Source organism: Oxyura jamaicensis, chromosome 2 (genome assembly GCF_011077185.1).
Source record: "Oxyura jamaicensis isolate SHBP4307 breed ruddy duck chromosome 2, BPBGC_Ojam_1.0, whole genome shotgun sequence".
NCBI classification, from domain to species: Eukaryota; Metazoa; Chordata; class Aves; order Anseriformes; family Anatidae; genus Oxyura; species Oxyura jamaicensis.
This window is the reverse complement of record NC_048894.1, coordinates 40,536,614-40,563,168: the sequence shown is the minus strand read 5'-3', so window position 1 is coordinate 40,563,168 and position 26,555 is coordinate 40,536,614. Positions and strand designations below refer to the sequence as shown.

The following is a 26,555-nucleotide window of genomic DNA, read 5'->3' as shown; positions in this document are numbered from 1 at the left end:
GAGCATTCTCAGGCCTTCGTGAGCACACTCAGCATAGCTGAGCATAGCTTTCAAAAACTGCTGCATTGGCTCTTCTGCACAATATCCTTAATGGCAGTATTTGGGGAGTCTCATGTTACTCCTCATGTACTTAAGAGTCTTGCAGACACCGAGTCTTTCCCAATGTATTTCTATTTACATATATACATACATATGTATGAGCGTGTGCCTGTGCTCACACCCACGTACACATGCAGACACAGATAGATAGACGTGCACACACACAGCTTAGGGCCAAATCTGCAATGGGTAAATTTCACTGGATTCAGTGGAAGCTACATCAGATAAGAAAACCTAAGGACAGAGAACCTGCTTTATGGTGTAGTGACTCTTTCAAAGTTCACAGAACATAATAAATGTGAATATTTCTAAGGTCCTTCAGATATTTTTTTAAAAATGAAAAAGCACATGACCTCATAACAAGAACAGAGCTTTTTTTGTCCCAGTGAGTACTACTCTCCAGTGCAGGGAAAAAGCACTCCTGTGATGCAAACCTCCTGGAAAAATCAAGACACTGTAGTGCCAATGCCAAGTTCCTCCTAGGCCAACTCGTCTCTGACTTCATTTGGATGCGGTCTGTCCTCCTGACTTTGGGAGCCAAACACCAGCATTTTCCAACCAAGGACATTCCACATCATTCACAGCTAGGTGGAGGCACTCACCCAAGAGAACCTGCATCAGCAAAGCCTCCCTGCTAATCGTACCAAATAGTCCCGGGATGAGAAGCCGTAAGCCTCGTTTTTGAGCTGTATGAAGCTCAGGAACCACAAGCCACCTGCCTTACCTTGAGTGCACTGCAATTCGTGCTAAAAGGTGCCAAATAAAAGATAAAGCTTACATCCAAGACGAGAGCTGGGCAAGATCCCTAATATTAAAACTAGTGGAAATACACCCTGTGGTAGGAAAAGCAGGATCTCAGAAACTAAAACAGAGATCCAAAATTTCTGCATCTGACATTGTCCATCAACCATTACATCCCCTCTTTTGCTACCAGACTGTATCAGTGCCTAAGCAGGGTTTAATCTACTTCTTCCCTTGGCTTCTTTTCTTTTCAAAGCGGAAATGTATTTTAAAATTTCTTTTTAAAAGGCTGTTTACTCAAAAGGAAAGGTATGATTAGTCAGGGGAGGAAAAATATAAAATTCACAACTGATTTAAACTCCATAGTCATTTGCAGTATGTTTTCCAACCACAGAGGACATTTATCTATCCAACCTAGCATTTGTTGTTCTTCTCTATGTTTTTTGTTTTCCAAAGAGAAACCTTTCAATTAAAATGAAAGCACTGCATAGAAAGCATTGCCTTCAGAAAAGTGGCATTAAATGCCAAAAGCATGAGAAAATGTAGAAAATTGAAGTCTGAAGAAATATTCTGTTTATAATATAACAATAATTACCAGCTTTCCTGTGGGGCCAAACTCCTTCCCTTCCCACCCTAACCCCAAAGCCCCCACCAGGCAAGCCAAAAAGGCTCTTTGCACATGGAGAGGGTGATGATGATGCTTCCTGTGACAGACAGCTGAACTGACCATGCAGCACATGGCTCTGGCTCTCACAATAAGCTTACTTCTACACCTCCTGGTTATTAAAATTTTGGAGTAAGTGGCTCCTGAACAGTAGTGTTTGATTAGACAGGCACCACTGACTGTAATTTATTAATCTTTTGAAATATACCAGTTATCCAGATGTCTACATTTATAATCATTTCTCAATTATGCCTGCATCAATTTATTAAGTCCCAGAAAAACTTCCACTGATTCTCTATTGGTTTCCTATGACAGTACTATTTAGGAAACCACTGTTCTAATAATGTGCTTTAATTCCTAAAGATTTTTAATTTTTTGTGGTTGATATCTGAAGTGATATTACTGAAAACCTATTTCTTGCCATAATACCACTCCACTTGCCCCAAACAACAACAAAACCAGAACAAGTCTTACTCATTGTAAAACAGACATTCTGTTTGTGGGGATTAAGTTCATGGCAACATAGTAATAAAAAGCAATAAATAAGCAAGCAAGCAAACAAACAAATCACATTCCACTGTGTGTTCATGAAACTTGGATCAACGCCGAGATTGCTTCTCATACTATTACCTGAGCACACAGTTTTACCTTGCTTGCAGCCGTAAGGATACATACTTAAAATATGCTGGCTTTACCATTGAGAATTTCTAGCTACAGGAAATCTCCAGCCATCATAAATCAGTTTCATGCTCCGTAAGGCGCTACTGGAATGGAAACAGCAGCAATGGCAGCTCATCTGTAGCTTTCTCCTCCTCAAACTACTACAAACTGGAAGCAGAACGGGTCAGGCTAACAGTAATACCAGTGACACTTTGATCCATTGTATGACCCCATGCTAAGGAAAAATGTGCACTGAGAATATGCAAAAGTGGCTACCAACTCAATTAGTGAGCTGAAGTAATTATGCCCTCAAGTGTTAGGAAACTGAAAGGCCATTTTGGCTATAAAATATACAAGGAACCTTAATGTTATGGTCAGTAAGACAACAGCACACACATTACTCATGCCACAATTTATCTAGTCCTTGAATGCAGCTCTCAGAGCTCCTGATGTAAGATTTTCATTAGGCATTATGTGGCCAAATGTGAAAGCCAAGCCAGAGAACCAAACACACTCAAGCACACAGCCAAATTAAGAACTTGACATGGACTATAAAATACGACAGTGGGCCTCTCGTATGAGTCACAAAATAATAAGTTTTGAAGCACACAAGCCAATAAAGAATAACCACCCCGTCCTCAAAAGAATTAAGAGGAATTTGGTGAGCAATAATAGGTAATGGTTTGTTCATCTATTTATCAGCCCAGCTCCAGAGACTAATCTCCTCCAGTTATATAGTTCTCTCTCATCATGCCATACTTCAGTGGCCACATCTTTGTCAATGTTTTTTAATTCTTCTATCTCCCCAATCTTCTGCTTTAAAATGTTGTCCTAACTCTTTGCTTATATCACTCTGCTGAATTTCCATTATCTTGAAAAAATATCCACTGCTGATCATTTTTTTCTGTGCATTTTGTGTTGTGTTGTTTTTTTGTTTTTTTTTTTTTTTTTAATCAACTAATAAAATTGCATCAGAATGCTTCTTAGTGCAGCCTAAGCAAATACTGCAGTCTAAGTACACGGCGATAGAGTACAATATGCAAGAGAACTCAGAGACTGAAATGAGAATACAATTTCCCATGAGAGAGTTCTATGTTCAAGCCATTTAACTTTAAAACTAGTTCAATATTTGAACAAGACACTATTTTATTCCCATTCAAAGTTTAAACACAGATCACTTCGAAATCAATCATAAATTTAAACCTCTTTAGAAACTGTTTCAATATTTAAATGCTTTTTTTCTTTAACGTAACAGCAGCTGAAGGCTGCAGAAGCAGAACTGACTTTAAGATCTTTAAGAGCAATGCTATTTTCTTGCCAATACATACAAAAGGCAGTTCTAGGAAAAAAAAACACAAAGGCAAGACTGTGCTTTGCTTCTGAGCATAAGAACAAAGTTTGGACAAAGAACACACAGCCCAGTCTTCAGCCCAAACTTAAGTAAACGAATGTGGTACGGGTGCCTTTCAGAGCTCAAGACCATAACTCCACATTATTACATCGCTTTTGTCCTCACCTGGGTGCAAGGGAAAAACCAGAAGGCCAGTAGGATTTACAGACAAAGACCAACTCTCCTTTAGGGATAGGATTCATAACAGAGTAACAGATCTGTAATTCAGAGCCCATTTGCCAACCACCCCGAATCCAGTCCTCTTCCTCACCCACTGTTGCTGTAGCACCTCAGAAGCCTCACGCACTGGCTAGCATTGCAGAAATTCACAACACTATCTCTGTCACAGGAATAAAATACTTTCTCTTGGTGAAGGAGCAACATTTCACACCTGCATCTCATTTTCATATAAAGATCTCATCGTTGAGTGCGTGATTTTTCAGTTTCTTTTCAATCCAAAGTTGTCCTTAAAAGTCATTTCCAAGATGGGCAACTTAGCACAGTGAGTCAGTGATGGAGAGGTGAACCCATGAGTCCTCAACTGCCCCAGCATCCTGCTCTTTGACACACACCACTCTAATCCAACTACTTTCAAACACAACTGGTTTCTAAAAATTACCTTTTGTGCTTTTGCACTCTAAAATATTCAAAATCACAGAAGGCATTGACAAAAGGCATTGACAAAGGCCCGACATACAGAATCACAGAATCACAGAATAGTCTAGGTTGGAAGAGACCTCCAACATCACCGAGTCCAACCTCTGACCTAATGCTAACAAGTCCTCCACTAAACCATATCCCTAAGCTCTACATCTAAACGTCTTTTCAAGACCTCCAGGGATGGGGACTCAACCACTTCCCTGGGCTGCCTATTCCAGTGACTAACAACCCGCTCAGTAAAGAAGTTCTTCCTAAGATCCAACCTAAAACTCCCCTGGCACAACTTTAGCCCATTCCCCCTCGTCCTGTCACCAGGCACGTGAGAGAATAGACCAACCTCCACCTCGCTACAGCCTCCTTTCAGGTACCTGTAGAGTGAAATAAGGTCGCTCCTGAGCCTCCTCTTCTCCAGTCTAAACAGTCCCAGCTCCCTCAGCCGCTCCTCGTAAGACTTGTTCTCCAGACCCTTCACCAGCTTCATAGCCCTTCTCTGGACTCGCTCGAGCACCTCCATGTCCTTCTTGTAGCGAGGGGCCCAAAACTGAACACAGTACTCGAGGTGCGGCCTCACCAGAGCCAAGTACAGGGGGACGGTCACTTCCCTGGACCTGCTGGCCACGCTGTTTCTTATGCAAGCCAGGATGCTGTTGGCCTTCTTGGCTGCCTGAGCACACTGCTGGCTCATATTCAGCCGACTATCAACCAATACTCCCAGGTCCTTCTCTGCCAGGCAGCTTTCTAACCACACATCTCCCAGCCTGTAGCGCTGTTTGGGGTTGTTGTGCCCCAGGTGCAGGACCTGGCACTTGGCCTTGTTGAACTTCATGCAGTTGACCTCGGCCCATCGGTCCAGCCTATCCAGATCCTCCTGCAGAGCCTTCCTACCCTCGAGCAGATCGACACACGTACCTAACTTGGTGTCGTCTGCAAACTTGCTGAGAGCGCACTCGATCCCCTCGTCCAGATCATTGATGAAGATGTTAAAGAGGACTGGTCCCAGTACCGACCCCTGGGGGACTCCACTAGTGACCGGCCTCCAACTGGATTTGACTCCATTCACCACAACTCTCTGGGCCCGGCCACCCACCCAGCTCTTAACCCAACGAAGTGCACGCCAGTCCAAGCCATGAGCAGCCAGTTTCCTGAGGAGAATGCTGTGGGGGACGGTGTCAAATGCCTTACTGAAGTCAAGGTAGACCACGTCCACAGCCTTTCCCTCATCCACTAAGCGTGTCACCTTGTCATAGAAGGAGATCAGGCTCGTCAAGCAGGACCTGCCCTTCGTAAACCCATGCTGACTAGGCCTGATCGCCTGCTTGCCCTGCAACTAAGTGCAAGTGTTACACTGCAAAACTGTGTGTACCGAGTAGAAAAGACAAACCAACTCAAGATTATTAACCTCAGGGCTGCCCGATTCTGGTTTCTGGTCAACTTCTGTCTGTTAAAAGATGCCTTAACATGGATTAAGTGTCTGTGTTATCAGGAGGTGACAGTAAAACTGCAAGAATTAGGCTTTGTCTTTGCAATAACAATGCATTTACCTACCTACAGCTTTGCACAAACCCAGGAAATATTTGGCTGTACGTGGCAAGGCTTTACACCCAACACAATAAACCCATCTCCATGGGTTGAAGTTGCGCTGTTCACCCAGCAGATGCAATAAGAGGCTCGCATCTGAGACCGCCACCTCCTCAGGAAAGGGCAGCTGCCATTCATAACCCTCTTCCCTTAATCAAACAAGGAGGGGACCGTATTTCCAGAATGCAAGAGGCCACTAGCATCATGCAATAAAGGAACTCTATTTCCTCCCCTCCCCTTTTTACATACCCCCAAACAAAATATTCAGTTGTAATTGGCACAGTATTAACATGTCTTCTAATATTTCACATATAACATGTCATTGAAAGCTCAGTATTGAGCAGGAAGGTATTTGATGAATCAAGTAGATGAAGCCAAGATGTAGTTATTAGATGCATTACATCTTTAGCACATCATCTGTAAAAACGTCCAGAGTAAACTAATGCTCCAGGGGAAACCTGACCTTTAAGAGGCTCCCTAATACTACATCTAAATTAATGTCAGTGACAGGCACTTCAATCTGAAATAGCAGGGTTCTTTCCTTCCATCTACACTACCTATTCATCCGTTTATTTGTGTGTAAATGTGCGTGTGCATAAATGAATTTGTGTCACTCTGGCACTAGGGGAGCTAGTGGGAAACAAAAGGAACTCCTAGGTTTTTGGATTACTATTCCGTACCACTGCTATGCACGTTATTTTGGACTATTCATTCACAATCTTTCAAGAGTAAGGAAAAATTCAGGAAAATTATTTTTTTTATAGTAACTAAACATACTTCTCCAAAGTATCAACTTTACACTGCAAAATAAACATGCTTGAACTAAAGGAGGATGAAACGCTTACAGCAATCAATATAGCAAGCTACGCTGAATTTGTTTTAAAGAGCTGGGCTCTGACATGACCAGTGGCCAAGATAAAAATCATAAGTGAGAGCAGTTTTGCCATTTCAAAACAAAACATTGCAAATAAATTTGCAATGCAGTAGAAGACATTTCTGCCTTGGGGAAAAAGAAACAAATAAACAATCCACTGCAAAAGTCTGATAATGGAATAAAGTCATGGCAGTTGGTCAAATTGGCACTATGGTGGCCAAAGCTTCACTTACTTCTCTTATTTTCTGTTCTCTTTCAGAGGTTGTACGATCAAGTGTATGAGCAACTGCAGAGCATCTGCTCTGTTGTCCTTCTTCCAGGCTCCTTAGGGTGCTCTTCCTCCCTTGCCCATACCCCAGGCATGGCCAAGCCTAGGAAAACCTGCACTCCTTCTGCAGGGGGAATGCTATGTCCCTCCTGCTCCTCCCAGACAACCATGCACTTCTATTTCTAAGAGATACATCTTCATGAAATAGAAACTGAAGCTTGTACCTTGATGCAAAGGGTTTATGCCTTGCTCTGAAATGAGGACAGCCACACTAGCCAAATCCTAGTGAATTAAAATTGCTAAGTCCTTTCACATTTTGTTGATCAAGAACTTTCTTATTGGAAATGTTTTTTCTTTTTTCAGACCCCAGGTGGGCCATAAACTACGCTGTAATCGGTGTCTATGGAATGAAGAGCTGCCTTGCATTTTAGCATTTTTATGCATAGCTTTTTCTTACAAAGACACAGATCAGGAATTATCATAATCCCATATTGAAATGCAGTCCTAGAAACAGAGCGCATAAAACATTAATGTCACTAATACAGACATGACAAGTTTCAACTCTCAGCTAAACAATCCACCTCCTTCATACTAACGTCATTCTTCGGCCCATGGGCTATATAAACGTTGTCAAACCTGGTTTCAGTATACAGAGCACATTAACGTTCCCACTAACACACACTTCCCAGTAACCACCCTATTAGATTGCTTAGTTCCAGTTCTATGACATATCCCACAACCTAGCAGATAGTTCCGATTCATAAGCTCAGAAGATACAGACATTGTCAGCTTCCTACGTAGGTATTCAAATAAAAAAAAAACAAAATAAAACAAACAAACACATTATGTGTATATGTGTACACTCAATAACCCCACTAGCACAGAAACTCCCATGAGATTCCTAAGAAAATATGCTTGTGCAAAAAACAGCATTTCTCTTTTTGTTTTAAGTGATGATCTTTAACTTATTACTTCACACTGCCTAAGTTAATGGGAATTAAAAATAAGAGATGCTATTCAGAGGGAATAATCCTTTCCATGACCTCAGAGAGTTTACCTAAGACCAGTGGATCCAGAGATGACTCTTAATGTTTCCCAAAAGCATGTCAATGAGCGGCTACTAAGTTTAATGTACAAGACATAGAAATTTCCCTGACTGTCCACTACAGACCCTTCGTAATAAAGTGAGATCCCACTCCAGACACATGAACTTTGCCTTTTGCCTGGTACTTGGCAACAGTGCAGCTGTATCAGTATCTAGGATAAATGGATGCAGCTGCACGTGCTAAAATACGGCACCGCAAGTTAATCTCATGTGAGCCTCTTTAGCGAGTCTATGGTCCCACAAAGTACAGCACACATACTGTACAAGCAACGTGCTACAGGCATTACTGTGCTCTCCCTTGTCTGCCTGGATTATAGGGTGGTTTACTATGGGTTGGGGACCTATATACTAGGAGCTCACACTTTCAATTTTCAAGTTCAGCAGCTGGAAAGGCAAATATCCTCAGACAAAGTTCATTAGCCTGGAGATTCATGGCCAAGCTTCTGCAATATTGCAGGAAGATGCAATTTTACATTTGGGTTATGATATTTTGAAGTACTTGATGTAGCTGGAAGCCTACAAATCTCAACTAACCTTACCACTGTGCCTGATGGTGTGTTGTGCAAAATATAGATGTTTTGAAATAAAATGATTTTGAAATGATTTATGTTTAACACAGTGAAATTAAACACACAGAGCCAGACATGCTATCTTCCACATTATTGAGTAACACTTAATACCTTAAAGAAGTGAGAAACAGGAAAGAGATTTAGGGATTTAGAGGTCAGCAGGGAATTACTATCAAGCCATCTGATTCCTTAGAAGAAAAAAAAAATAAGAGTTGAAAGCAAAATTGAATTAATCCCAGAAATATGTAATGAATGCCCCCTACTAATCAGACTATGGGGAGCACTCAACATGGATAAAGGTCCAATCAACCTTTAGAAGAAACAATGCACTCTCTGAAGTCTTCTGACTCTTCCAAGTTCATTACATTTGACCCAGAATACATACGTCTGGAGAGTCACTGATCTCATAGGGTAGATCCTCAGAATGTGTAATCAGAGCAACTCTACTGATGAGAAAGTCTGCTCACATTCACCTCTTGCCAGCAGAGCCTCTGCCTCCAAATTTCTGTGTGCAGACATGAAATCCTGATTACAGTATGTTTTAAGACAGCTAAACGAGTAGCCCAGGCTAAAGAAACTGTTGCAGTTGTTAAGTAAAAAAAAAATAATAATTAAGATTTTAATTATAACTAATAGCTGAAAATATCCTATATATTCTGATTAGCACTTGACACTTATCCCATACATTTAGGTTCAAAGTAATTTTGCTTTGGGCTACAAAGCTCACTTTTAACTTCGGCCAGCTTCTACTATCAATTTTCCAGGATAAAGTTTAATAAGGTTTACTCATAAGACTTAAATTGTTAATGTATACTGCACACTTTCATGTACAGCAAGCCTACTGAAATGCAAGTCTTCAAAGGCAACGATCTGAGTATCGTGTTATATCAGTCAGAAGAAGGTCTGCCCAAACATCCCAGTCAGAGCTATTTCAACCATTCAGCAGTCCAATTACTTATACTGCACTAGACCTTCCAACTCTATGAATGTAAACTGTTTACACTCAGGCAGCCAGGATTGTACTGATAGGGTTGTACATCGTGAACAGTTTTGTCAAAATACGGTGTTTCAAATATAATTGCCAGAAGAGATGTAACATGTAGGCTTGCAGCCTCAAGTGCAATTGTCTGGCACATATAACGCATGCAGCTTACTCTAGTATGTGTAATTCCATTTAAAAGCAATGTAGAAAAATAATTTGGACTGAGTATTATCCCCCTCATACACAGGACTCTCTAAAATTGGAAGTAATCTGGAATAAATTAACAGACTACATTCACTTGTTTCACTTAGCATACAAATGATTTCTGAAGATGCTACTATTAGCTAGTCTTTATAACTTAATTTGGACGATGACAGCAACTACTTTTTCTTTCACTTCCAGATAAGATAAATGAGTTACGTCCTGCAAGGAGAGGGTGGTTCTAAGAGGCCTTCCAAAAACGCCTGGAAAATATTTGTTCTATCAGATCCTCAGAAGCAGTATTGCAAGATCCTTACTGTGGCTCTGCTATTACTGGAGAGTCTGGGGAAGAGAACACCAGTTTGAAGAACTGGGATAAGCAAGTGTCCTGCCTCCAAATTCTTCCGTCTCAACACGAGCAACCTTTCGGTTGCTTTCTGCCTTCTAGCTCTATCAGTGAAGAATGAGTTCAACTTTGCCATCAACGACCATCTCTCTGAAATTTTGGTTCAATTCAACTTGCATCATCCCCTCCTGCTCCTCTGAGAATTTTAGCAGCATCCCATGATAAAAAATTGAGAAGAATGATAGGCACAAAGCCTAACAACAGAACACAGCTTGACTCTGATGGATCATGCCAAGTTCTCACACAATCACCTCTGAAGTTCTGGTTCTACCGCAAACTGTCTGCACAGCAAACTGGAGAGGCCTCATATCAGTACGAACTTTGATGGAAAGCAGCAGCAAAGTGCTGGATACACTATTTTTGTTTGACAAAGTCAGAAAATCAGCCTTACACCATCATCTTTTTCTCCTGCATATCTTCACATCTTTCTCTGTGGGACACAGAGATGAAAAGTTGGTTAGAAAGGGAAGTCTTGCTTAAAACATGTTGTGCCACCCAACAATGATCTGATTCTTTCTGGGTTCTCCAGAAATTGGAAGATGTCAGTATATGCAAATATGAGGAAATATAAACCCTGCTACCAAGTTGGGACCCACTAATAACTATTGCCTTATTTCTTATTACTGTACTGGAGACCATTCCCTTGAAAAGCAATTTATTAAGCTCAGTTTAATAGCCACTTCTTAAAAGACACTTCCCGTGACCATCTTTTTTTCCTGTATTCAGCCATTTAAGTCCTGCAGTGGGGCTTCCCTCCCACACTTAATACACATATGCTGTCCTAAGAAGCATCACACAATCCCCTTCTGCCACACCGCTTGGAGGCTCGGAGGATCCACAGGCAGGAGCAATCTCCGTTACCTAATTTATAGTGCAATTGATTCCATTTGGGTGGCTGGCAGAAGGCTCGCTTTCAATTTACATCACGATTTTGCTTCACGCTTTTTCTTTCCTGCCAAAACGCCACTCCTGAGGTGCCACCAGCGATGCCTGTTGAGTCACAGAGACCACCGTGCTCGAACAGAGCGCTCCCCTGTGCTGCGCAGACATGCCTGTTGGCATTGATCATGGACTAGGAGAGGCAAAACTAACTGTAGGCTGCTGAGCCACTTCCCTGTGAATCATTTTTATTTCTGTGGCTTGACTCCTAAGTTTCCTTTCCCTCTCCTCTCAAATTGATGGCGTAATATGGTCACACTGCAGAAATCCGTATCACGGTAGGTACAATATCCCACAGAGCCCTATCGCCCTCTGATATTTAGGAGATTGCTCCTGATTCATCAAGGCTTCCTTGATGACTTACAATGGCTTGGTCAGGTCACAGGGTACAGGCTGCAATTTCCTCTGCCTTTTTATTTGTATTAATCAGGAGTTGGGGACTGTATATCTTCCTGTTTCCTCACAGGCTTCAGGCACCACTGCATTATAGCGGCACCTGGTGGGATGGGTCAGGGCTGAAAAATACCAAGGAGCAAACGAGACCGCCCGAGCCGCGTGGGTCTTCCTTTCGGGGAACGCCAACACGCCCTGAATGAAACAAAATGAGCATCGTTTTGTTCCTGCATGTCTTTATAACATCTGTTGATGTGAAAAGTTCAAAATTAGTACCATTGGACCCCACCCTAGCATTCACTGAAGACATGCAAAATGCTGTAAGAACGGCAAGCCACATCTTGGAAACAGACTGCAACCTGAGGGACCTAGAAGATGCACCACAAAACACCACAAAGAAAAAAATAAAATAAAATCTGATAAATAACATCTCAAAGGCCTCTAAGCTTTTTATTCATTAGCTATCATTAAAAATTTATAAAAGTGTATTAGAAACAAAGCTCAGTTCAACCAGCCACGTGTACTCTAGCAAGAGACTTACACACCAAGCCCTTTTCTTTTGATTACTGACTTCAATCTCATCATTTTTATTTTATGGGACGCAAAGCATCAAATTCAGCTTCAGAAATACAATGTTCAAAATATAGTGGCCAATAAATGTTTCATCTTTTTCACAAACTAGACCTTAAAGAGCTTCAGTTATTTATTTTTATAGCAGCAGCATACATATGTGTATGACACAGTAAAGGATACTGATCTCTGAAGACCTCAGATTATCTTAAACTCCAGAAAATCAATATCAAATCCTGTGTTTATGGTTGTTTTCATTATTTATTTTAGAGTCTAAGACAGTGGACAGTGGAGGCTGCCAGTTTTGTAGGAAAAGAACCCAGCAAAGTTGCAGTCAGATTTATAGGTCTAATTTTACATTACAAAATAAACCATCTACTCTCAACGGATGAATTCATTGTGGTTCATCAAAAAAAATAAACATTTTTGTTAAAATTCTGCATACAGCTGCTTACTCATCCAATTGCTTTAGGCCTTTACAGCCGATGCTGAATGTGTGCAATGAATTTAAGGGCCCCACACAGGCGGGACTGCATTCAAGGGGCACTGCTATCAGCTACCAGACTGAAGCCATATGAGAAGGTGTTGCTGCTATCTCCAGATGAGGAATGGCATTTCAGCAAACATGCAAATGAATACCAGCTCTTGATTAATTAAAAAAAAAAATAAAAAAATAAAAAAAATAAAAAAGCTCATAACAAATTAAAAGAGGCATAAAAGAAAAGTTTAGAGAGCATTATACACTAAAAAACTTTGGATGGAGGTAAGATCAAAAGACCAAAGTACAGATTCATGTCTCTTACTAAAGCACACCTTTTGAATTAATGGTGCTGAGCTAACTGAAGAAGCAAACTACCGAGTTAGGTTTACTTTAAGCATAGTTTTCAATTCCATATGAACTTAACTGAGTTGACTAAGACAAGGAAGAAATAATGCCTGAAGTTAGGAAGTGCACCAATTAAACTGCAGAAATACTAGCTTAAAAGGAAAATAGGCCATTAAAATGAAAGGAACTCTCGCTAATGCTGTGTAGGCTTTGACATACATTTAGGAATCAATCCCTCACTGCAGTAATAGTTCTAGCACCATTTTCAGGCATTTGCAGTCAGACATTAAAAAAATAATTCTGACTGTAAACATCTCTCTTCCCCTGAATTCCTCATATCAATATTGAAGTGTTATAGAAAAAGTACTGCTACTAAATAAAATGACTGCATACCCTTTATATGAAATATTGTGATCTGTTCTTGTAACATAAGCAAGGTATAGACGAAGAATTGCTAGAAACATCACGGGCACAGGAAGAATCCTGCAGGGTAGAAACTGGAAACACCGATGGGAATCCTTTTAGTTTAAAGACGAGACATCTACTGTAAGGCATCTTTGAGGTTTGCAAAACAAGACAAGATACATTAGATATTCCTACTTATACCATATAATTAATTTGTGGAATTCACTGCTACCACACCACACTGACATCAAAAGCACAGCAGGATTCAGATAACGTTTAGACAGATAACATGAAAATCAAGTGTTACATCAGAAGGGATTTAAAAAACACGAGGGGTTTAAGTCCTTTTGCTAAACAGCACACACCAAAGTCTAGTCGACAGAATTAAGAAGATACCATAATGTGAAAGACATTAAGTTTACTGTAGGGTTTTCTACACTTTTGTCTGAAGTATTCACCTCCAGCCTGTCTTAAGAGAAAGGACACTGACTTAGATGGACCACTGGTTTGATCTGGTATGGCAACTCCTATATTCCTATGTTCCTATCAGATAACCCATGGCAACTAGAGTGACAATGGATGGCTACCCACTCTAGGAAACAAAAAATTGTATCATTCTACTTCTCAGTGCACTGAACTGAATGATGTTAGGTTGAGTGTTGTCACACTGAATAATCTCAGGCTACATCACATCTCTAAAGACACAACTCAGTATAACGTGTAGGACAGTGCACTAAAGTTTGCTACAGATCCGAACTGAGGGTGAGAAAAAAAATAAACAAACTTGAAGCCCAGTGAAACCTATGGCATCTACAATAATAGTAAAAACTATGTTAGAATATTTTAATTTAAAATGCTGTCATATGCCAGAAATAGAAATTGCTCAAAGATATAAAACACCTGCCTCTTCTCTTACTGTCTCTCCTCGCCCTATCTAACCTCATATACTCACAAACTGTATTAAATGTCAAAGAAATTCAAGAGCATCTCTCATTAAAGCAGCTGTGAGGGTATCAAAAAGGCAAAGACCCCTTACATTCTTAGAAAAAATAATCATGAATGGTAACTGTTAAAAATTTCTGACACTGAATTTAAGCACATCAAGAATTTTGTCCACAAGAAGTGAGAAGAAGCTTAAGGTCGGTTTGCCTTACTTGGCTCTCTTCACTAGAGAAAAGGCTCCGTCTGCCTCTGCATTTGAAAAAAACTGTAAAGGCTGTTTTGCAAAACAAGCACGGTTACCTTTGCAGGGCTTACAGGTTAGTTTTAAGTATGACAACATCTATGGCAAAAATAAAAAAGGGAGGGAGAAGAGATGGGGTTAACAGAGCTTTGAGCAAAAGACCAGAGTCACAGCAACAGGATAATACAAGATCTCAAAATAGAGGTAAGCATACGCATATTTCTGCTACTAAGTGAAGTATTTTTTAAACAATTGTAATTAATATCATATACTAAACAAAAGGAGTGGTAAGTAACTGGAAAGAAGACAGTGAGCCAGAAGAGAGCAGTTACAATTATCATGGCTATAGGGACCTTGCACAACAATGCTCTGCACCCATCCCACAAAGTCAGGACTTCCAGGTCCTAGTTCCTTACCATCAACTGTTTCCTAGGTACCTGCACCTTCCATTCACGTAACACTAAACAGAACGTAAGCAGGGAGTGCGCCTGAAGTCACAAGCACCACTGTGTGTTCTGGGACCTACGGGAAAAGGCTGAAGCACCTCAGTAGAGAAAGGCAGCCTTTCCTTAAGCCATGTCCTCATGTAGGAAAACTAACAGAAGCCCCGCACTGCTTCCAGGTCCTCTCGCTCCTCCAGGCAGGCTGTCGTACCAAGCATATCCTAGCACTTAGCTATTTCTGCACAACGTGGCAGTATTACAACATCCCTGATTCATCTACGGTACTGTGTAGTATAAATCCTGTGTCCAAAGAGCAAGGTTATCAATGAAAAAGAAATTCTGCAATCCTGAAAAAAAAATTTAAAAAAATATCTCCCACTTCAATAGTGTAATAGGAACATGCAAAAAGAAGTGTTTGAACTTTTGGGGCTACTAATACTCATTAAGTTCCCTGGGTCTAATGATGTGTACATAGCTACTCACATGTCTAGGAGTTTGCAAAATTGAATCTGTGTCTGTATTTCAGTTTTTTTGTTTTGTTTTTAATTACAAAAACTAAAACAGAAATCGGGGGACTTCATAAAATAAAATGTCCTTTTTTTTTTTTTTTTTTTTTTTTTTTTTTCTTTTTTTGCCAGCCCCCACAGCTCCATAGCTATCAAGGCCCAGAAATCTGGGATTTCTAACTTCGTTTTTCAACCATTTATATAGAGATTCTTTGAAAGTATCTGGAGATTTGGTGACTGACAGCTCCACATGCTTCCAGAATCCCTACATCATGCACAGTAGGGTTTGATTTTAAAATAATGGTTCCATATTATTGTACAATTCTGAAAAATTTATTATAGAACTAACAATGTTTATACAGATCTTTCATTACCCTTTAAAACAAGCAGGTTAATACTAATTTATTCCTGGCACTTGCGGTAGTATTTTTTAAGATGTAATGTGGAGCCTCTGCTCCGAAGAAGCCACGACTTTCCATTTTCTTCCACGGCGGTGCTGCCATTTTGAACAGCCACACACTGCCTTCACTCTGCAGTGCTGCAAACAACGAAACATTGTTGGCAGCATCGGCCACCTGGAAACCTGCCAGTCAGCCTCAAAACCACAGAGAAGCTTGTGTTGGGATTTACTCCATTTCCATCCTTTTGGAGGTTCAGCTTTTACTGCTGTCCTCAGTAGCCCTCCTAGCAGCTGTACGATAGAGCTTTGATCCTTTTACAGAAGGAAAAAAAACACACCCCTCCAATTACTAACAATTACCATCATATTTATAGAGATCCTCTCACCTGCACATCTGCATCACTGGGTCTGCAATGAACCTAAGTCATAGAAGAACATTTTGCCCTCGGCAGTTACAGTTAACATGAACCTTGGTGAAAGCAAGTACCACATTAAAAAGAAAAAAAAAAGTATTTTGCCAGTTGCTGAAATACAATGAGTTTGAGAAGAGCACAGCAGATCTGAAACACTCAGCAACTTTCATCATCATTTCAGAGAGGAGGAAAAGGCCATGCAAGTTTCTTAATGGACATACAGGAAACCTGCGAGGATGATGTCTCCAAACTTGGTCCAGACATTAGAGATAAGTAAAATTCCTTATGAAAACGTTAAAGGATCTCTTTGACCACGTATCAGACATCTCAATATTTGGTTAAAAAAAAAGGGGGGGAGGGAGGCAGGCATTATAAGGCTACAAGGAAAGAAAGTCTTCCATAAATCCTGCGCCAAGATTGCTAACATCTGTCTGCAGTGCTGTTTATTGATTTATCATAATCAGTAATAACTGTTTTATGGTATAATGAATGCACATTTCACATCTTTTATACTTATTTGCAATTAATACACTCCAAGTATCATCTTCTCTCTTATATTTTTTTTATATACCATAGCTTATTTTTTGTGTTTGCTTTACTACACTTGGTATCACATTGCTAAAGCTGCTGTGAGGCTCTGTTTGCTGTAGCTCTTGGCTGCCTTTGCACAGTGGCAGCAGGCACTGGCTTCAGTGCTGTGACATATCTACTTAATTAACACAGCTGTTGTATCTACAGCGTGAAGTACCTAGCAATGATGCCATCCTGGAAAGCAGGACTTGAAAAAATAAAAATAAAAAATTACAGTACAACTTTGATCTGCTTTAAAAAAAAAACACAGAAAAGAACATTCCTGTATGTCTTGACAGGTCTCCTCTATTTAATTATGTACCACAGGATATTGTAGAACACTTTAGGAAGTATAGTTTCATATTTTAAATTCACCTCCTTTGTCTTAAATGAAATGGGCACTTCATTTGCGTATGAACAAAAACAAAGCATCTATCTGAAACAAAATCAAAAAATGCAACTGCAACTGCTCCCTTGTGGCAGTGTGCTTTTACCTCTACTTCTACAGCACCCATTCTTAAAAGTGATTCTGCTCATCTTGACGCAAGACATAACACAGCAACATCTGCCCAGACAAGCCAATATTGCCTTTTTTCTGAAAGCTCATAATACACCTCCCCCCACCAAAAAAAAAAAAAAAAAAAGGTGTTTTTCAAGGTTTTATTTTTCAGCATTCAGGAAGAAAAAGAAAAAAAAAAGATTCACTCAAGATGAAGACTACATACTCATTACACATTAACATTACATTAAGCATAATTTTTTAAATGTCTTCTGCAGATCATATGAGCTGGGCTATGTTATGACTCAGTTGTACCATTGAAAAGACCATAAAAAAAAAACAACAGCAACATACCCAGTTTCCTTAAGATCTACCGTCCATGCAGATGACATGGTTGGCAAATATGGGTGAAAATCAGTTAATTACAGAATCACAAAACCACAGAATCATCTAGGTTGGAAGAGACCTCCAACATCACCGAGTCCAACCTCTGACCTAATGCTAACAAGTCCTCCACTAAACCATATCCCTAAGCTCTACATCTAAACGTCTTTTCAAGACCTCCAGGGATGGGGACTCAACCACTTCCCTGGGCAGCCTATTCCAGTGACTAACAACCCGCTCAGTAAAGAAGTTCTTCCTAAGATCCAACCTAAACCTCCCCTGGCGCAACTTTAGCCCATTCCCCCTCGTCCTGTCACCAGGCACGTGGGAGAACAGACCAACCCCCACCTCGCTACAGCCTCCTTTCAGGTACCTGTAGAGAGCGATAAGGTCACCCCTGAGCCTCCTCTTCTCCAGGCTAAACAGTCCCAGCTCCCTCAGCTGCTCCTCGTAAGACTTGTTCTCCAGGCCCCTCACCAGCTTCGTAGCCCTTCTCTGGACTCGCTCAAGCACCTCCATGTCCTTCTTGTAGCGAGGGGCCCAAAACTGAACGCAGTACTCGAGGTGCGGCCTCACCAGAGCCGAGTACAGGGGGACAGTCACTTCCCTGGACCTGCTGGCCACGCAATTACTTTGGAAGAGCACCATCCACTGGGACTATACCCATATTCAAGGAGCCTCCACGATCACCACAGATGGGACAAATGGTACACAGCAGCTTCAACACCTCTCCACTTCTTCACCAACACACTGAACCCTCTACTTATACTCCAGGTACATATTAACTCCGTTACATAAAGTAAGCAATCACTCTTTCTAAGTGTCTGTTAGATTTCATTTACACTTTGCACAGAGAACTCAGAGGGTTTTCAGCAGTTCCCGGACTGAGGACATTCGAGCTACTACTGGTGTCCAGGTACTCAGCACGTGCCACCCAGGGTTTTCTCCACACCATCAGTGAGGAATGGAGAGTCTTGCTGTAATGATGTGCCTACGTTATGAAGCTACCACCAACACCATTCCTATTCTTGAGGCTCTTGTGGTCATAGGGTATCCGAGCACTAGAAGAGAACTCTTCTGACTGTGAAGCAGACGCAGCTTTGCTCATCGTATAGTTATTCCAAGATTACTGGTGCGTAGCTGAATCACTGAATCACTGAAGCCTGTGATTACCACAGTACGGAACTACAAAAATAAGGGAGATTCCTCCACTTGTTTGCATAGAACTTGCAAACACCAGCTGTAACCCTTTTGAAGACAGCAGTTGTGGTATACCTCACCTTGCAGCTCAGAGCACACACTGAAAAGCATTTCCACACCAACTGCTCACGAATGCTTTATTTTCCTAGGCATAAATGCACTAAGTGTGCACCACTGTGCCACTGAATGAAACCTGGAAATTTCATTTCAAAAGCTCATCTAGCCACTGTGCCAGGGTGAGCCTGTACAAAAATAAAAAAATAAAAAAACACCTCCCCAAATGCTCTAGAATATAGTTAGTACAAAAATCTACATGTACAGTAATAGTCTGAATACAATTTATAAAAGCATTACTAAATATTATGTAATATAAATACATATTCCATCTAGCTTCATATATTCTCTCACATACATTTATAGCTAGATAGACAAACAGATGTAAGGTAACTTGCCTACAAAGTTAAAGTGGGACTGGCATGGAAAATTGCTACCTACCACACTATCTTGTTTCATCTGTCACAGTCAAGATCCAGGTGAAGAAGTTCTACCCTAGTATTTTATTCTCAGAAATCTGAAGTTTCTTGCCATACTTCACCTAGCATATGCATCCAGAACTCTGTAAATCAAAGAGAGATGATCCTGTATCTATTTCTGGTGTAAGATGGAACACTAACTTGGAAGCCAATTAAGTGCAAAGAAAAACATTTTGATTGAAGCCGATTTTCAAGGCACTCATGAGACTGCATCCCCTGCAAGTAAGAGCAGAGGGAATGACACAAACAGAAAAAAAATCTCTATTTTAAGACCATTCCTACAAATGCAGACCTAGAAATGCACTGACCTTTCCTGTGACCCTTTTAGAAGAGTGAAGTTTGTGAAGTCTTTGGTTTTGTAAGCACGAGATTGTAGTGCCTTTCCCAAAACAATAATATGCTTTGTAGCTCTTCCCCAAAACAAACCAATCTAGACAAATATTTGAAGACTTTTTTTCATTCTCATAGTTTGAACTCTCTACAGTACACCTTTATCAGAAGACACTGAAAGGAAAGTTCTGACGTCTCAATCAGCCTTTTCAGGCTTCCTGCTGCGTAACACAGAAGCCCATCAAAATCTCCAGCTGAGGACATTTACAACCCTTATTTTAACCAAACGGATTGACTAGGGTTCTGTAAAAAAGGGGCAAACTCTCACTCAGCTATTCAAATTGGCACATTTACCAACGACAGATCTCCCAGCTGTTAAATCCCCAAGCTACGCTTTCAATTTGATCCAATGGGGAAAATATTTCCCACTAGGATCACGTTCAACAATAGCACTAACTGGTCTCATTATTCTTACTAGTTTGTAGGAGGATACGATAATGACTGTAAAAAGAGAAGCATGGAAAGTACCAGCTCCTCCAAGACTTTTCCTTTGTCTCCATGGACTCTTTGACTATTGTTCTCCATTCTTTGCCACTCTGAGGACTTTCTCTTCTCTCCAGCTAAAATACTACCTCACCAAAGAAACCAACTTAGCTGCAAGTGACTAATCAGCATCAAGGAACTGGAATGCTTGATTCATCTCAGCACGCAAAATCTGAAAGAATCTTCAGTCAAACTAAACCCGTGATTGTGTCTGCAATATTTGGTTGTCAGTACTGGGCTGGGGAAAAAAAAAAAGAGAAAAAAAAGAAGGGAAATCATCTAGAAGTAAGATGGTTATGGATTTTATAGAGGACAGTGTTATACATACTTCAGCATGAATCATGAAGAGCAAAGATGAACACAAAAATGGAAGCCAAGTTAATGAAATATTCATACTTTTGATCACAGTTACTAAAATGTTTTAACCACTACTTGCTTCTTCTAAATCAGTTCACCTACTTTAATTAAAACTGGTAGAAATAAAGAAAAAAATAATGCGGTAAATGCCAGTAAAAATGGATAAAGAAAATATTTAAAAGGAAATATGTAAGAAAAGGAATAATGAAGATTCTTGCATACATTCAGAAAAGTCTAAGGAGAAAAAAAAAAAAAACAACAAACATGTTAAACTGCTCTATCCTGAATTAAGAATCTTTATCAGGATGGCAACTGGTAGTTAGTTCAAGACAAGAAACAACACAAATGCTGAGTTAATTCCACCTTAATTTAAGACTTTCATCTTACTGTTTTGTTGCTTCGATATTGCCAACATTTCCTTTCTGCAGAACTGCAAAGAGGTGTCCTTTCCCATTCTCATTATTGGTGTATTTGTCCTAATTAGCTGCAAACTACGCATTTTAGGCTCAACCCTAGAACAAACTCATGTTACTGTCAAATGCCTGGCCCAACACAAGCTGCTTCTACAGAAGCATCCTTAATTTTCCTGCTGATGTAAGGTTCTGCCAGTGAAGAGTCAGGCACTGTAATGTCTCATCCTCTCCTTGTCCCCTCCATATTTCACTACTTTGGCAGAATCAATACCGAAATGGGGAAATTACCAGAGGAATATCCTCCTGTATACTCTTTTCTAGTATTTCTTAAAATAGCACACGGATAATCTAGCCTATCACTCACAGTAATTCCTAAGTAGGTCACTGCATTTTAGAAGCGAGCATGGCTCTGCAAAACAAAACGTCTTTGCATTCATTACTGGTAGGGAAATGGCACCTTCCTAAATCCGAGGACGGTCTGACTGGTTCATCCTGTTATTGCTGTATTGTCATTCAATAACCTGTCCCCGTTTTACTAGGGCCTTATAAATCAGGCCCCACATTCACGGAGGCTGTAAAACTGTCAATTGCGGATAGCCTGCGTCAACCTAAGATCTAGTGAGAAGGATCTGAAAACTAACAGCAGGAAACTTTACCACTATCATCTGCTACAGATGAGGAGCACGCAACATTTCGAATATAAAAGGCTGACATCTACTGCACGCATCTGAGGAAGCACAGGTGTAACCTTTCCACTTCAAAGGCCTCTCGACATTCACTTTTATCAGCCCCGGTGCAATATTTTCAAAACCTCCCTCTGGGTGATGTCCTCCAAGCCTTTTCTAGGTACCCAGTCCCAAATTTGATTTTCCTCCTTTTATTCTCTTGATTCCTCAAAGATCATTCCAGAAACTTGATTTGATTAGAAGTCTCTTTTAACGTAAGCAATTCATCCTCACACACGCGGAGCTGTTGATTCACCTTTTCTTTAATTTCATTTAGCCCGGCTTTCATTTGAGCTATCTCAATTTTAACCTCTGTAAAAGCTCCATCTACCTTGTTTACTGTTTCTTTGATTTGAAAGATCTCCTCCATTAAGTCCTTAAGCGACAACTCTGTGGCCATTTTTGGCTCCAGCTGTTTGTCAGGAGAGGTCAGCCACTGCCTCAGTCTTTTATTTGTCTGGAGCAACATTCAAATTGTTTTCAGAGCAATTGTTTTGTTCCTATTTCCTGCCATCGCTGCTCGAAAATAATAACAAATCGCCTCATTTCTAGGGAGGGCTTTATCTCTTTACTTCATTATCAAGGCTAGGGAGCATGACAGTTTCAGACATAGGTGCCCTGCACAGATTTCCTCGAGTCTTCCTTGAGGATTAATAGTGCAGTAACAGTTAAAAGTTATTTTCTCCACACATACAGCATCCTACATGAGAGCATTTGAAGCCGGCAGGAAAATTAATTCACTTAAGATCCTCCTAAACATGTTAAGTATTGATCTTACGAACAAGAAAACTAGTAACAAAAATACTGCATTACAAACTTACACGTGAAAACAACTTTTTTTTTCCTTTTTAATTTATTTTTTTTTAAAAAGACATATCAGGTCAGCAGGATCAGTTCCTCGGTCGTACAGGAAGCCTGTGGCAGAGCTGGAAATAGAAGGAAGGTTTCCTGCCTTGATATGCAAGTCTATCTTTTCTCCTCCAAATGCACATGGCATGCCCAAAGGAAACCAGCTAACTCACAGAACTGATGAAAGAGTAGTTTTAAGATCAGGAAAGGGCCATTCTCAAACAAACCTTTTCACTTTGGTCTATTATTTCACGTATCACTTGATAAGGAAGATAGACTTCAGACTCAGCTGTACAAAACCCGTGTGATGACTGGCATATTCTAGAAATATTTCATTTTAAAAATCTAGATTCTTAAAAATCATAAACACACTGTTCCTACCATATCAAAATCAGCTGAGATTTGTTCACTGCCATACACACACACAAAAAAAAAACAAAAAAAAAAAAAACAAAAAAAAAAAAAAAAACCACTGGCTATTGAGGCTCTTACCACTTGGGATGGGAATCATCCAAATAGCACCAACTAACTACAACTTAGTCAAGAAATTTAGGCTCCCATCCCAGCCAGTACAGCCAGTCTGCCTTCCAACAGGAATGTATCCCACGTTCCGCAGTCACTTTTCTTGAGATGAGATGATTTCTCTGAGGGCCCTGTTCCCTTCTATGACTGAACTCTAGAAGACTGGGCAACCAGCTTGTGTGCGACATCTAATGTTTAGACAGCTAATTTGAAGTGAAATAAATCCAACTCTGACACGGTTTTTCCAAGTGGATTCATTTGTAGCTTTAACATTTAATGTCTGTTACCTGAAGGTAAAGTTGTGGGGGTTTTTCTGAGGCCATTTTTCTAACACTATAAATCTTTACCACATTGAAAAATTGTTTCAGTATTACCTACACATTACTTTAACTAAAAATATACTAATAAAGTTACACTTCCAACCTGTGTGACTCTAGAAGAACAGAAATCCAAAGTTAGATTGCTAACCAACTAAAGGACACCCAACTAGAGAGTTTTAAAAATACTTAAAAAAAATAATAATAATAAATAAAAATAAAAATAAAAAGCTCCACTTAAAAAAGACTAACAAAGCTCCACAGAAGCACCCTGACAGTCATTTTAGATTTTTCACCTTTGACTTACTGGAGGCAAATGCCTGCAGAGAGAAGTCGGGTTATCAAGTTGTTTTGTATATAAATTCATTTCAGCTTCTTTGTAGGAATGCTATCTTTTCTTTTTTTTTCCATTGTAAATTAGTATTTTAACATTTTTTAAATGAAAGTTCTTACCAGAAAGAAAATCTGGATGTAAAGTCCTAACATATACCCTTAATCTCCCAACCATAAATACTTCCAATAGTATCTCTAAATCTCTAAACTGGGGAGTGAAAACAAGGAACAAATATATGTAAAAAGATGCACTTTTTAAAAAGAGATTTAAACTATAAATAGAGAAATAATCAATCCAGTTATAATACATTCTTCTTACATTAAAAAAATCCATCCCGGTGCAATCTATTTGGTAAGTCATAAAAAATAAGACAAGACAGCTGGGTCTTGAGACTCATTCTCACTGCGGCCCCATTTCATTGCCAGAACAGTGTAAAGCTGCCTCTGTGTAAAAGAAACGAAGCCCAGATGAATGTGCAGCAGAGCACAGCGATCCTATACTCATAGCTATTAGGAGAAATCCAGAACAGGATGTAGGAAAATCATACAAGCTGTATGTAAAGAGACAGAGGCCACATCTGGATATAAGATTAAATGCAAGTGTGCTATGCATGTACAGGACAGAAAAATAGAATTACTTGGACCTAAACTGAGACATATCACAGTGATGACACAAAGAATAAACAGTGGTACTGTGAGCTATGTTTGCTTACCAAGCAAGAAATGAAGCTTTATGAAAAATTATTTTAAAATGCTCATAATGCTAGAATGCAAAAACAGTGCTTTTAGTGACTGATATTTCTAATCTTTACTTACTCTCTGCAGTAGTGACTGTATAAAATAAAACAGTAAAAATTCCTAGCCAAGCAAAATGCCTGATAATACAACTTCCTGGCTTGGCTTCCAAAGACTCATGCAAAGTTTAGTAGCTGCATGGCCAAATAAATCTTTTTACTACAGCTTTTTTTGTGTGTGTGCGTGAAAATGGTAAATACAGTATTTTCTGTATTATATACCAGGACTGCAGTCACAACCCAAGAATGCAGATCTTTCACCCGTTCATTACTGAAAATATTGCTTGAGGGAAACTGCTTTAAACTGATTTATGTGGTAGACACAGAAAGACAACCCAGTCAAATTGGACAATGTGGCAGATGGTAATGGATTTATGCATATTTATGTAGCATGTATTTACTTGTCGACTTTGTTATCCATCTTTTGCCCCTTCCAAAAGTAGATGGCAATTTATAACAGCTATGATGCTGTGGCTGGCTGACACTCCCTTCACAGCCCTTTCCTTTGGACAGGCTAAAAAGCAGCATGCTTTGTGCAGCTATTTTAATTGTTTTACAGTTTTATTACAAAACATCCTGTCTGTTACACTTGCTTCCTGAGGCTATCATAACAATGTTAGTTGCTCCTGCTTAAATCTGCCTCGGGGTATCTGCTCTTACAGTTACAATTAAAGCCAGTAAGTAGTTCACCAACATGTTAACATTAATTTGTCTTTTAATTTATTTGACCTTTTAAACTAAGCAAGTAACTCACTGAGGTAAGGGACGCACAGAGAACAAAGTTCAATCATTATCAAACATTTTTACAGTAACGTGCATTCTGGTTATTTTCCACCGTAACACTGCACTGTTCAGCTGCAAGTGCTTTTATTTATTCTGAATTATTTCCAAAGAGGCATAATGCATTCACGTTGCACTTAACATGTGCAGGCTTTACGTATCACTAATGCAGATACCACCAGGACGATCTGTAAGGTTCGTAGCAGACTAACTGAAGAACCGAGAGCAGTTTCTAAAAAACTTCATGAAGACCTAAGCAAACTGCTTCAGTTTTGACACCATTTTCTTATGCAGACCTGGTAAATGTGAAGAGGGTGTTATCAGAAACTTCTGCCACCCTTGTTTCCCATCTAAAACCACAGTCCTGTACCTGCTGTATGCTTTACAACAACCAATAGGAACTACTGCGAAACTACCTAGACAAGCTTATTTCAATATTTAGGATAACCAACAGATACGGGTTTGTACTGATTACATGTCAATTTCAAGTCTATTTAAATAAACATGCAAATAAGCCTCCCAAACCGCAGTAAGACTCCCCAGACAGGGTTTTAGCACTACATCAACCAACTTGCTGCTAGGCTGGCTCCAAGCGCAGCTGGCTCTGGTTATTCCAGCTCCCCTGTTTTTTCCATACGCCTACCCTTTGTCTACGACTGTACGACAGCCACCACAACAGCAAGCTGACAAGTCCACCTAAAACCCCACTGAGATCAGAGGGCTGCCACCCACCTCCAGAGGTAAATTAGACAAGGGGGGATGGCAGGGAAACGCTCATCTAATGGTCCTTTACTGGTAGGGCCTCCAGCCTCACGTGAGCAGCAATGGAGAGGAGGGAGAGAGGGAGGGAAGAGTGGGGGGAAAATGCTAGAAAGTGGAAAAGATGAAATGAAAACAGGGAAACAGCCACTACTGCCTAATAAAAAATAAATCCTCATAAAAAAGTGTTCATTCACTCCCTCCTGGGTGATTAGAACATTTGACTCCTTCTTGCAAACCTCCCCAACGGTGAATGAAGCTTTAAACTATTACTGCCATCTTCCTTGCAAGTTCCCCAACCTCTCTCAGCAATAAAAGCCCTTACTCAGCCGTGTTCCCAAGACTCTGTAACCTCCTGCCTTAATCCAGTCA

At 40.1% G+C, this 26,555-nt stretch overlaps 1 protein-coding gene across 2 annotated transcripts in view; it reads right to left on the bottom strand.

Annotated features, from left to right (window-relative positions):
• The window catches only part of RARB (retinoic acid receptor beta), a 321,973-nt gene that overhangs the window by 264,183 nt on the left and 31,235 nt on the right, over positions 1–26,555 (bottom strand). The window contains exon 1 of one of the 2 annotated variants that reach the window (XM_035319059.1): positions 19,424–19,544. The exons of the other annotated variant lie outside the window; for it this stretch is intronic. The gene's annotated coding sequence lies outside the window, so the exon portion shown is untranslated. Of the gene's footprint in view, positions 1–19,423; positions 19,545–26,555 lie in introns of those variants that run through there. 2 annotated transcript variants of the gene reach the window in all.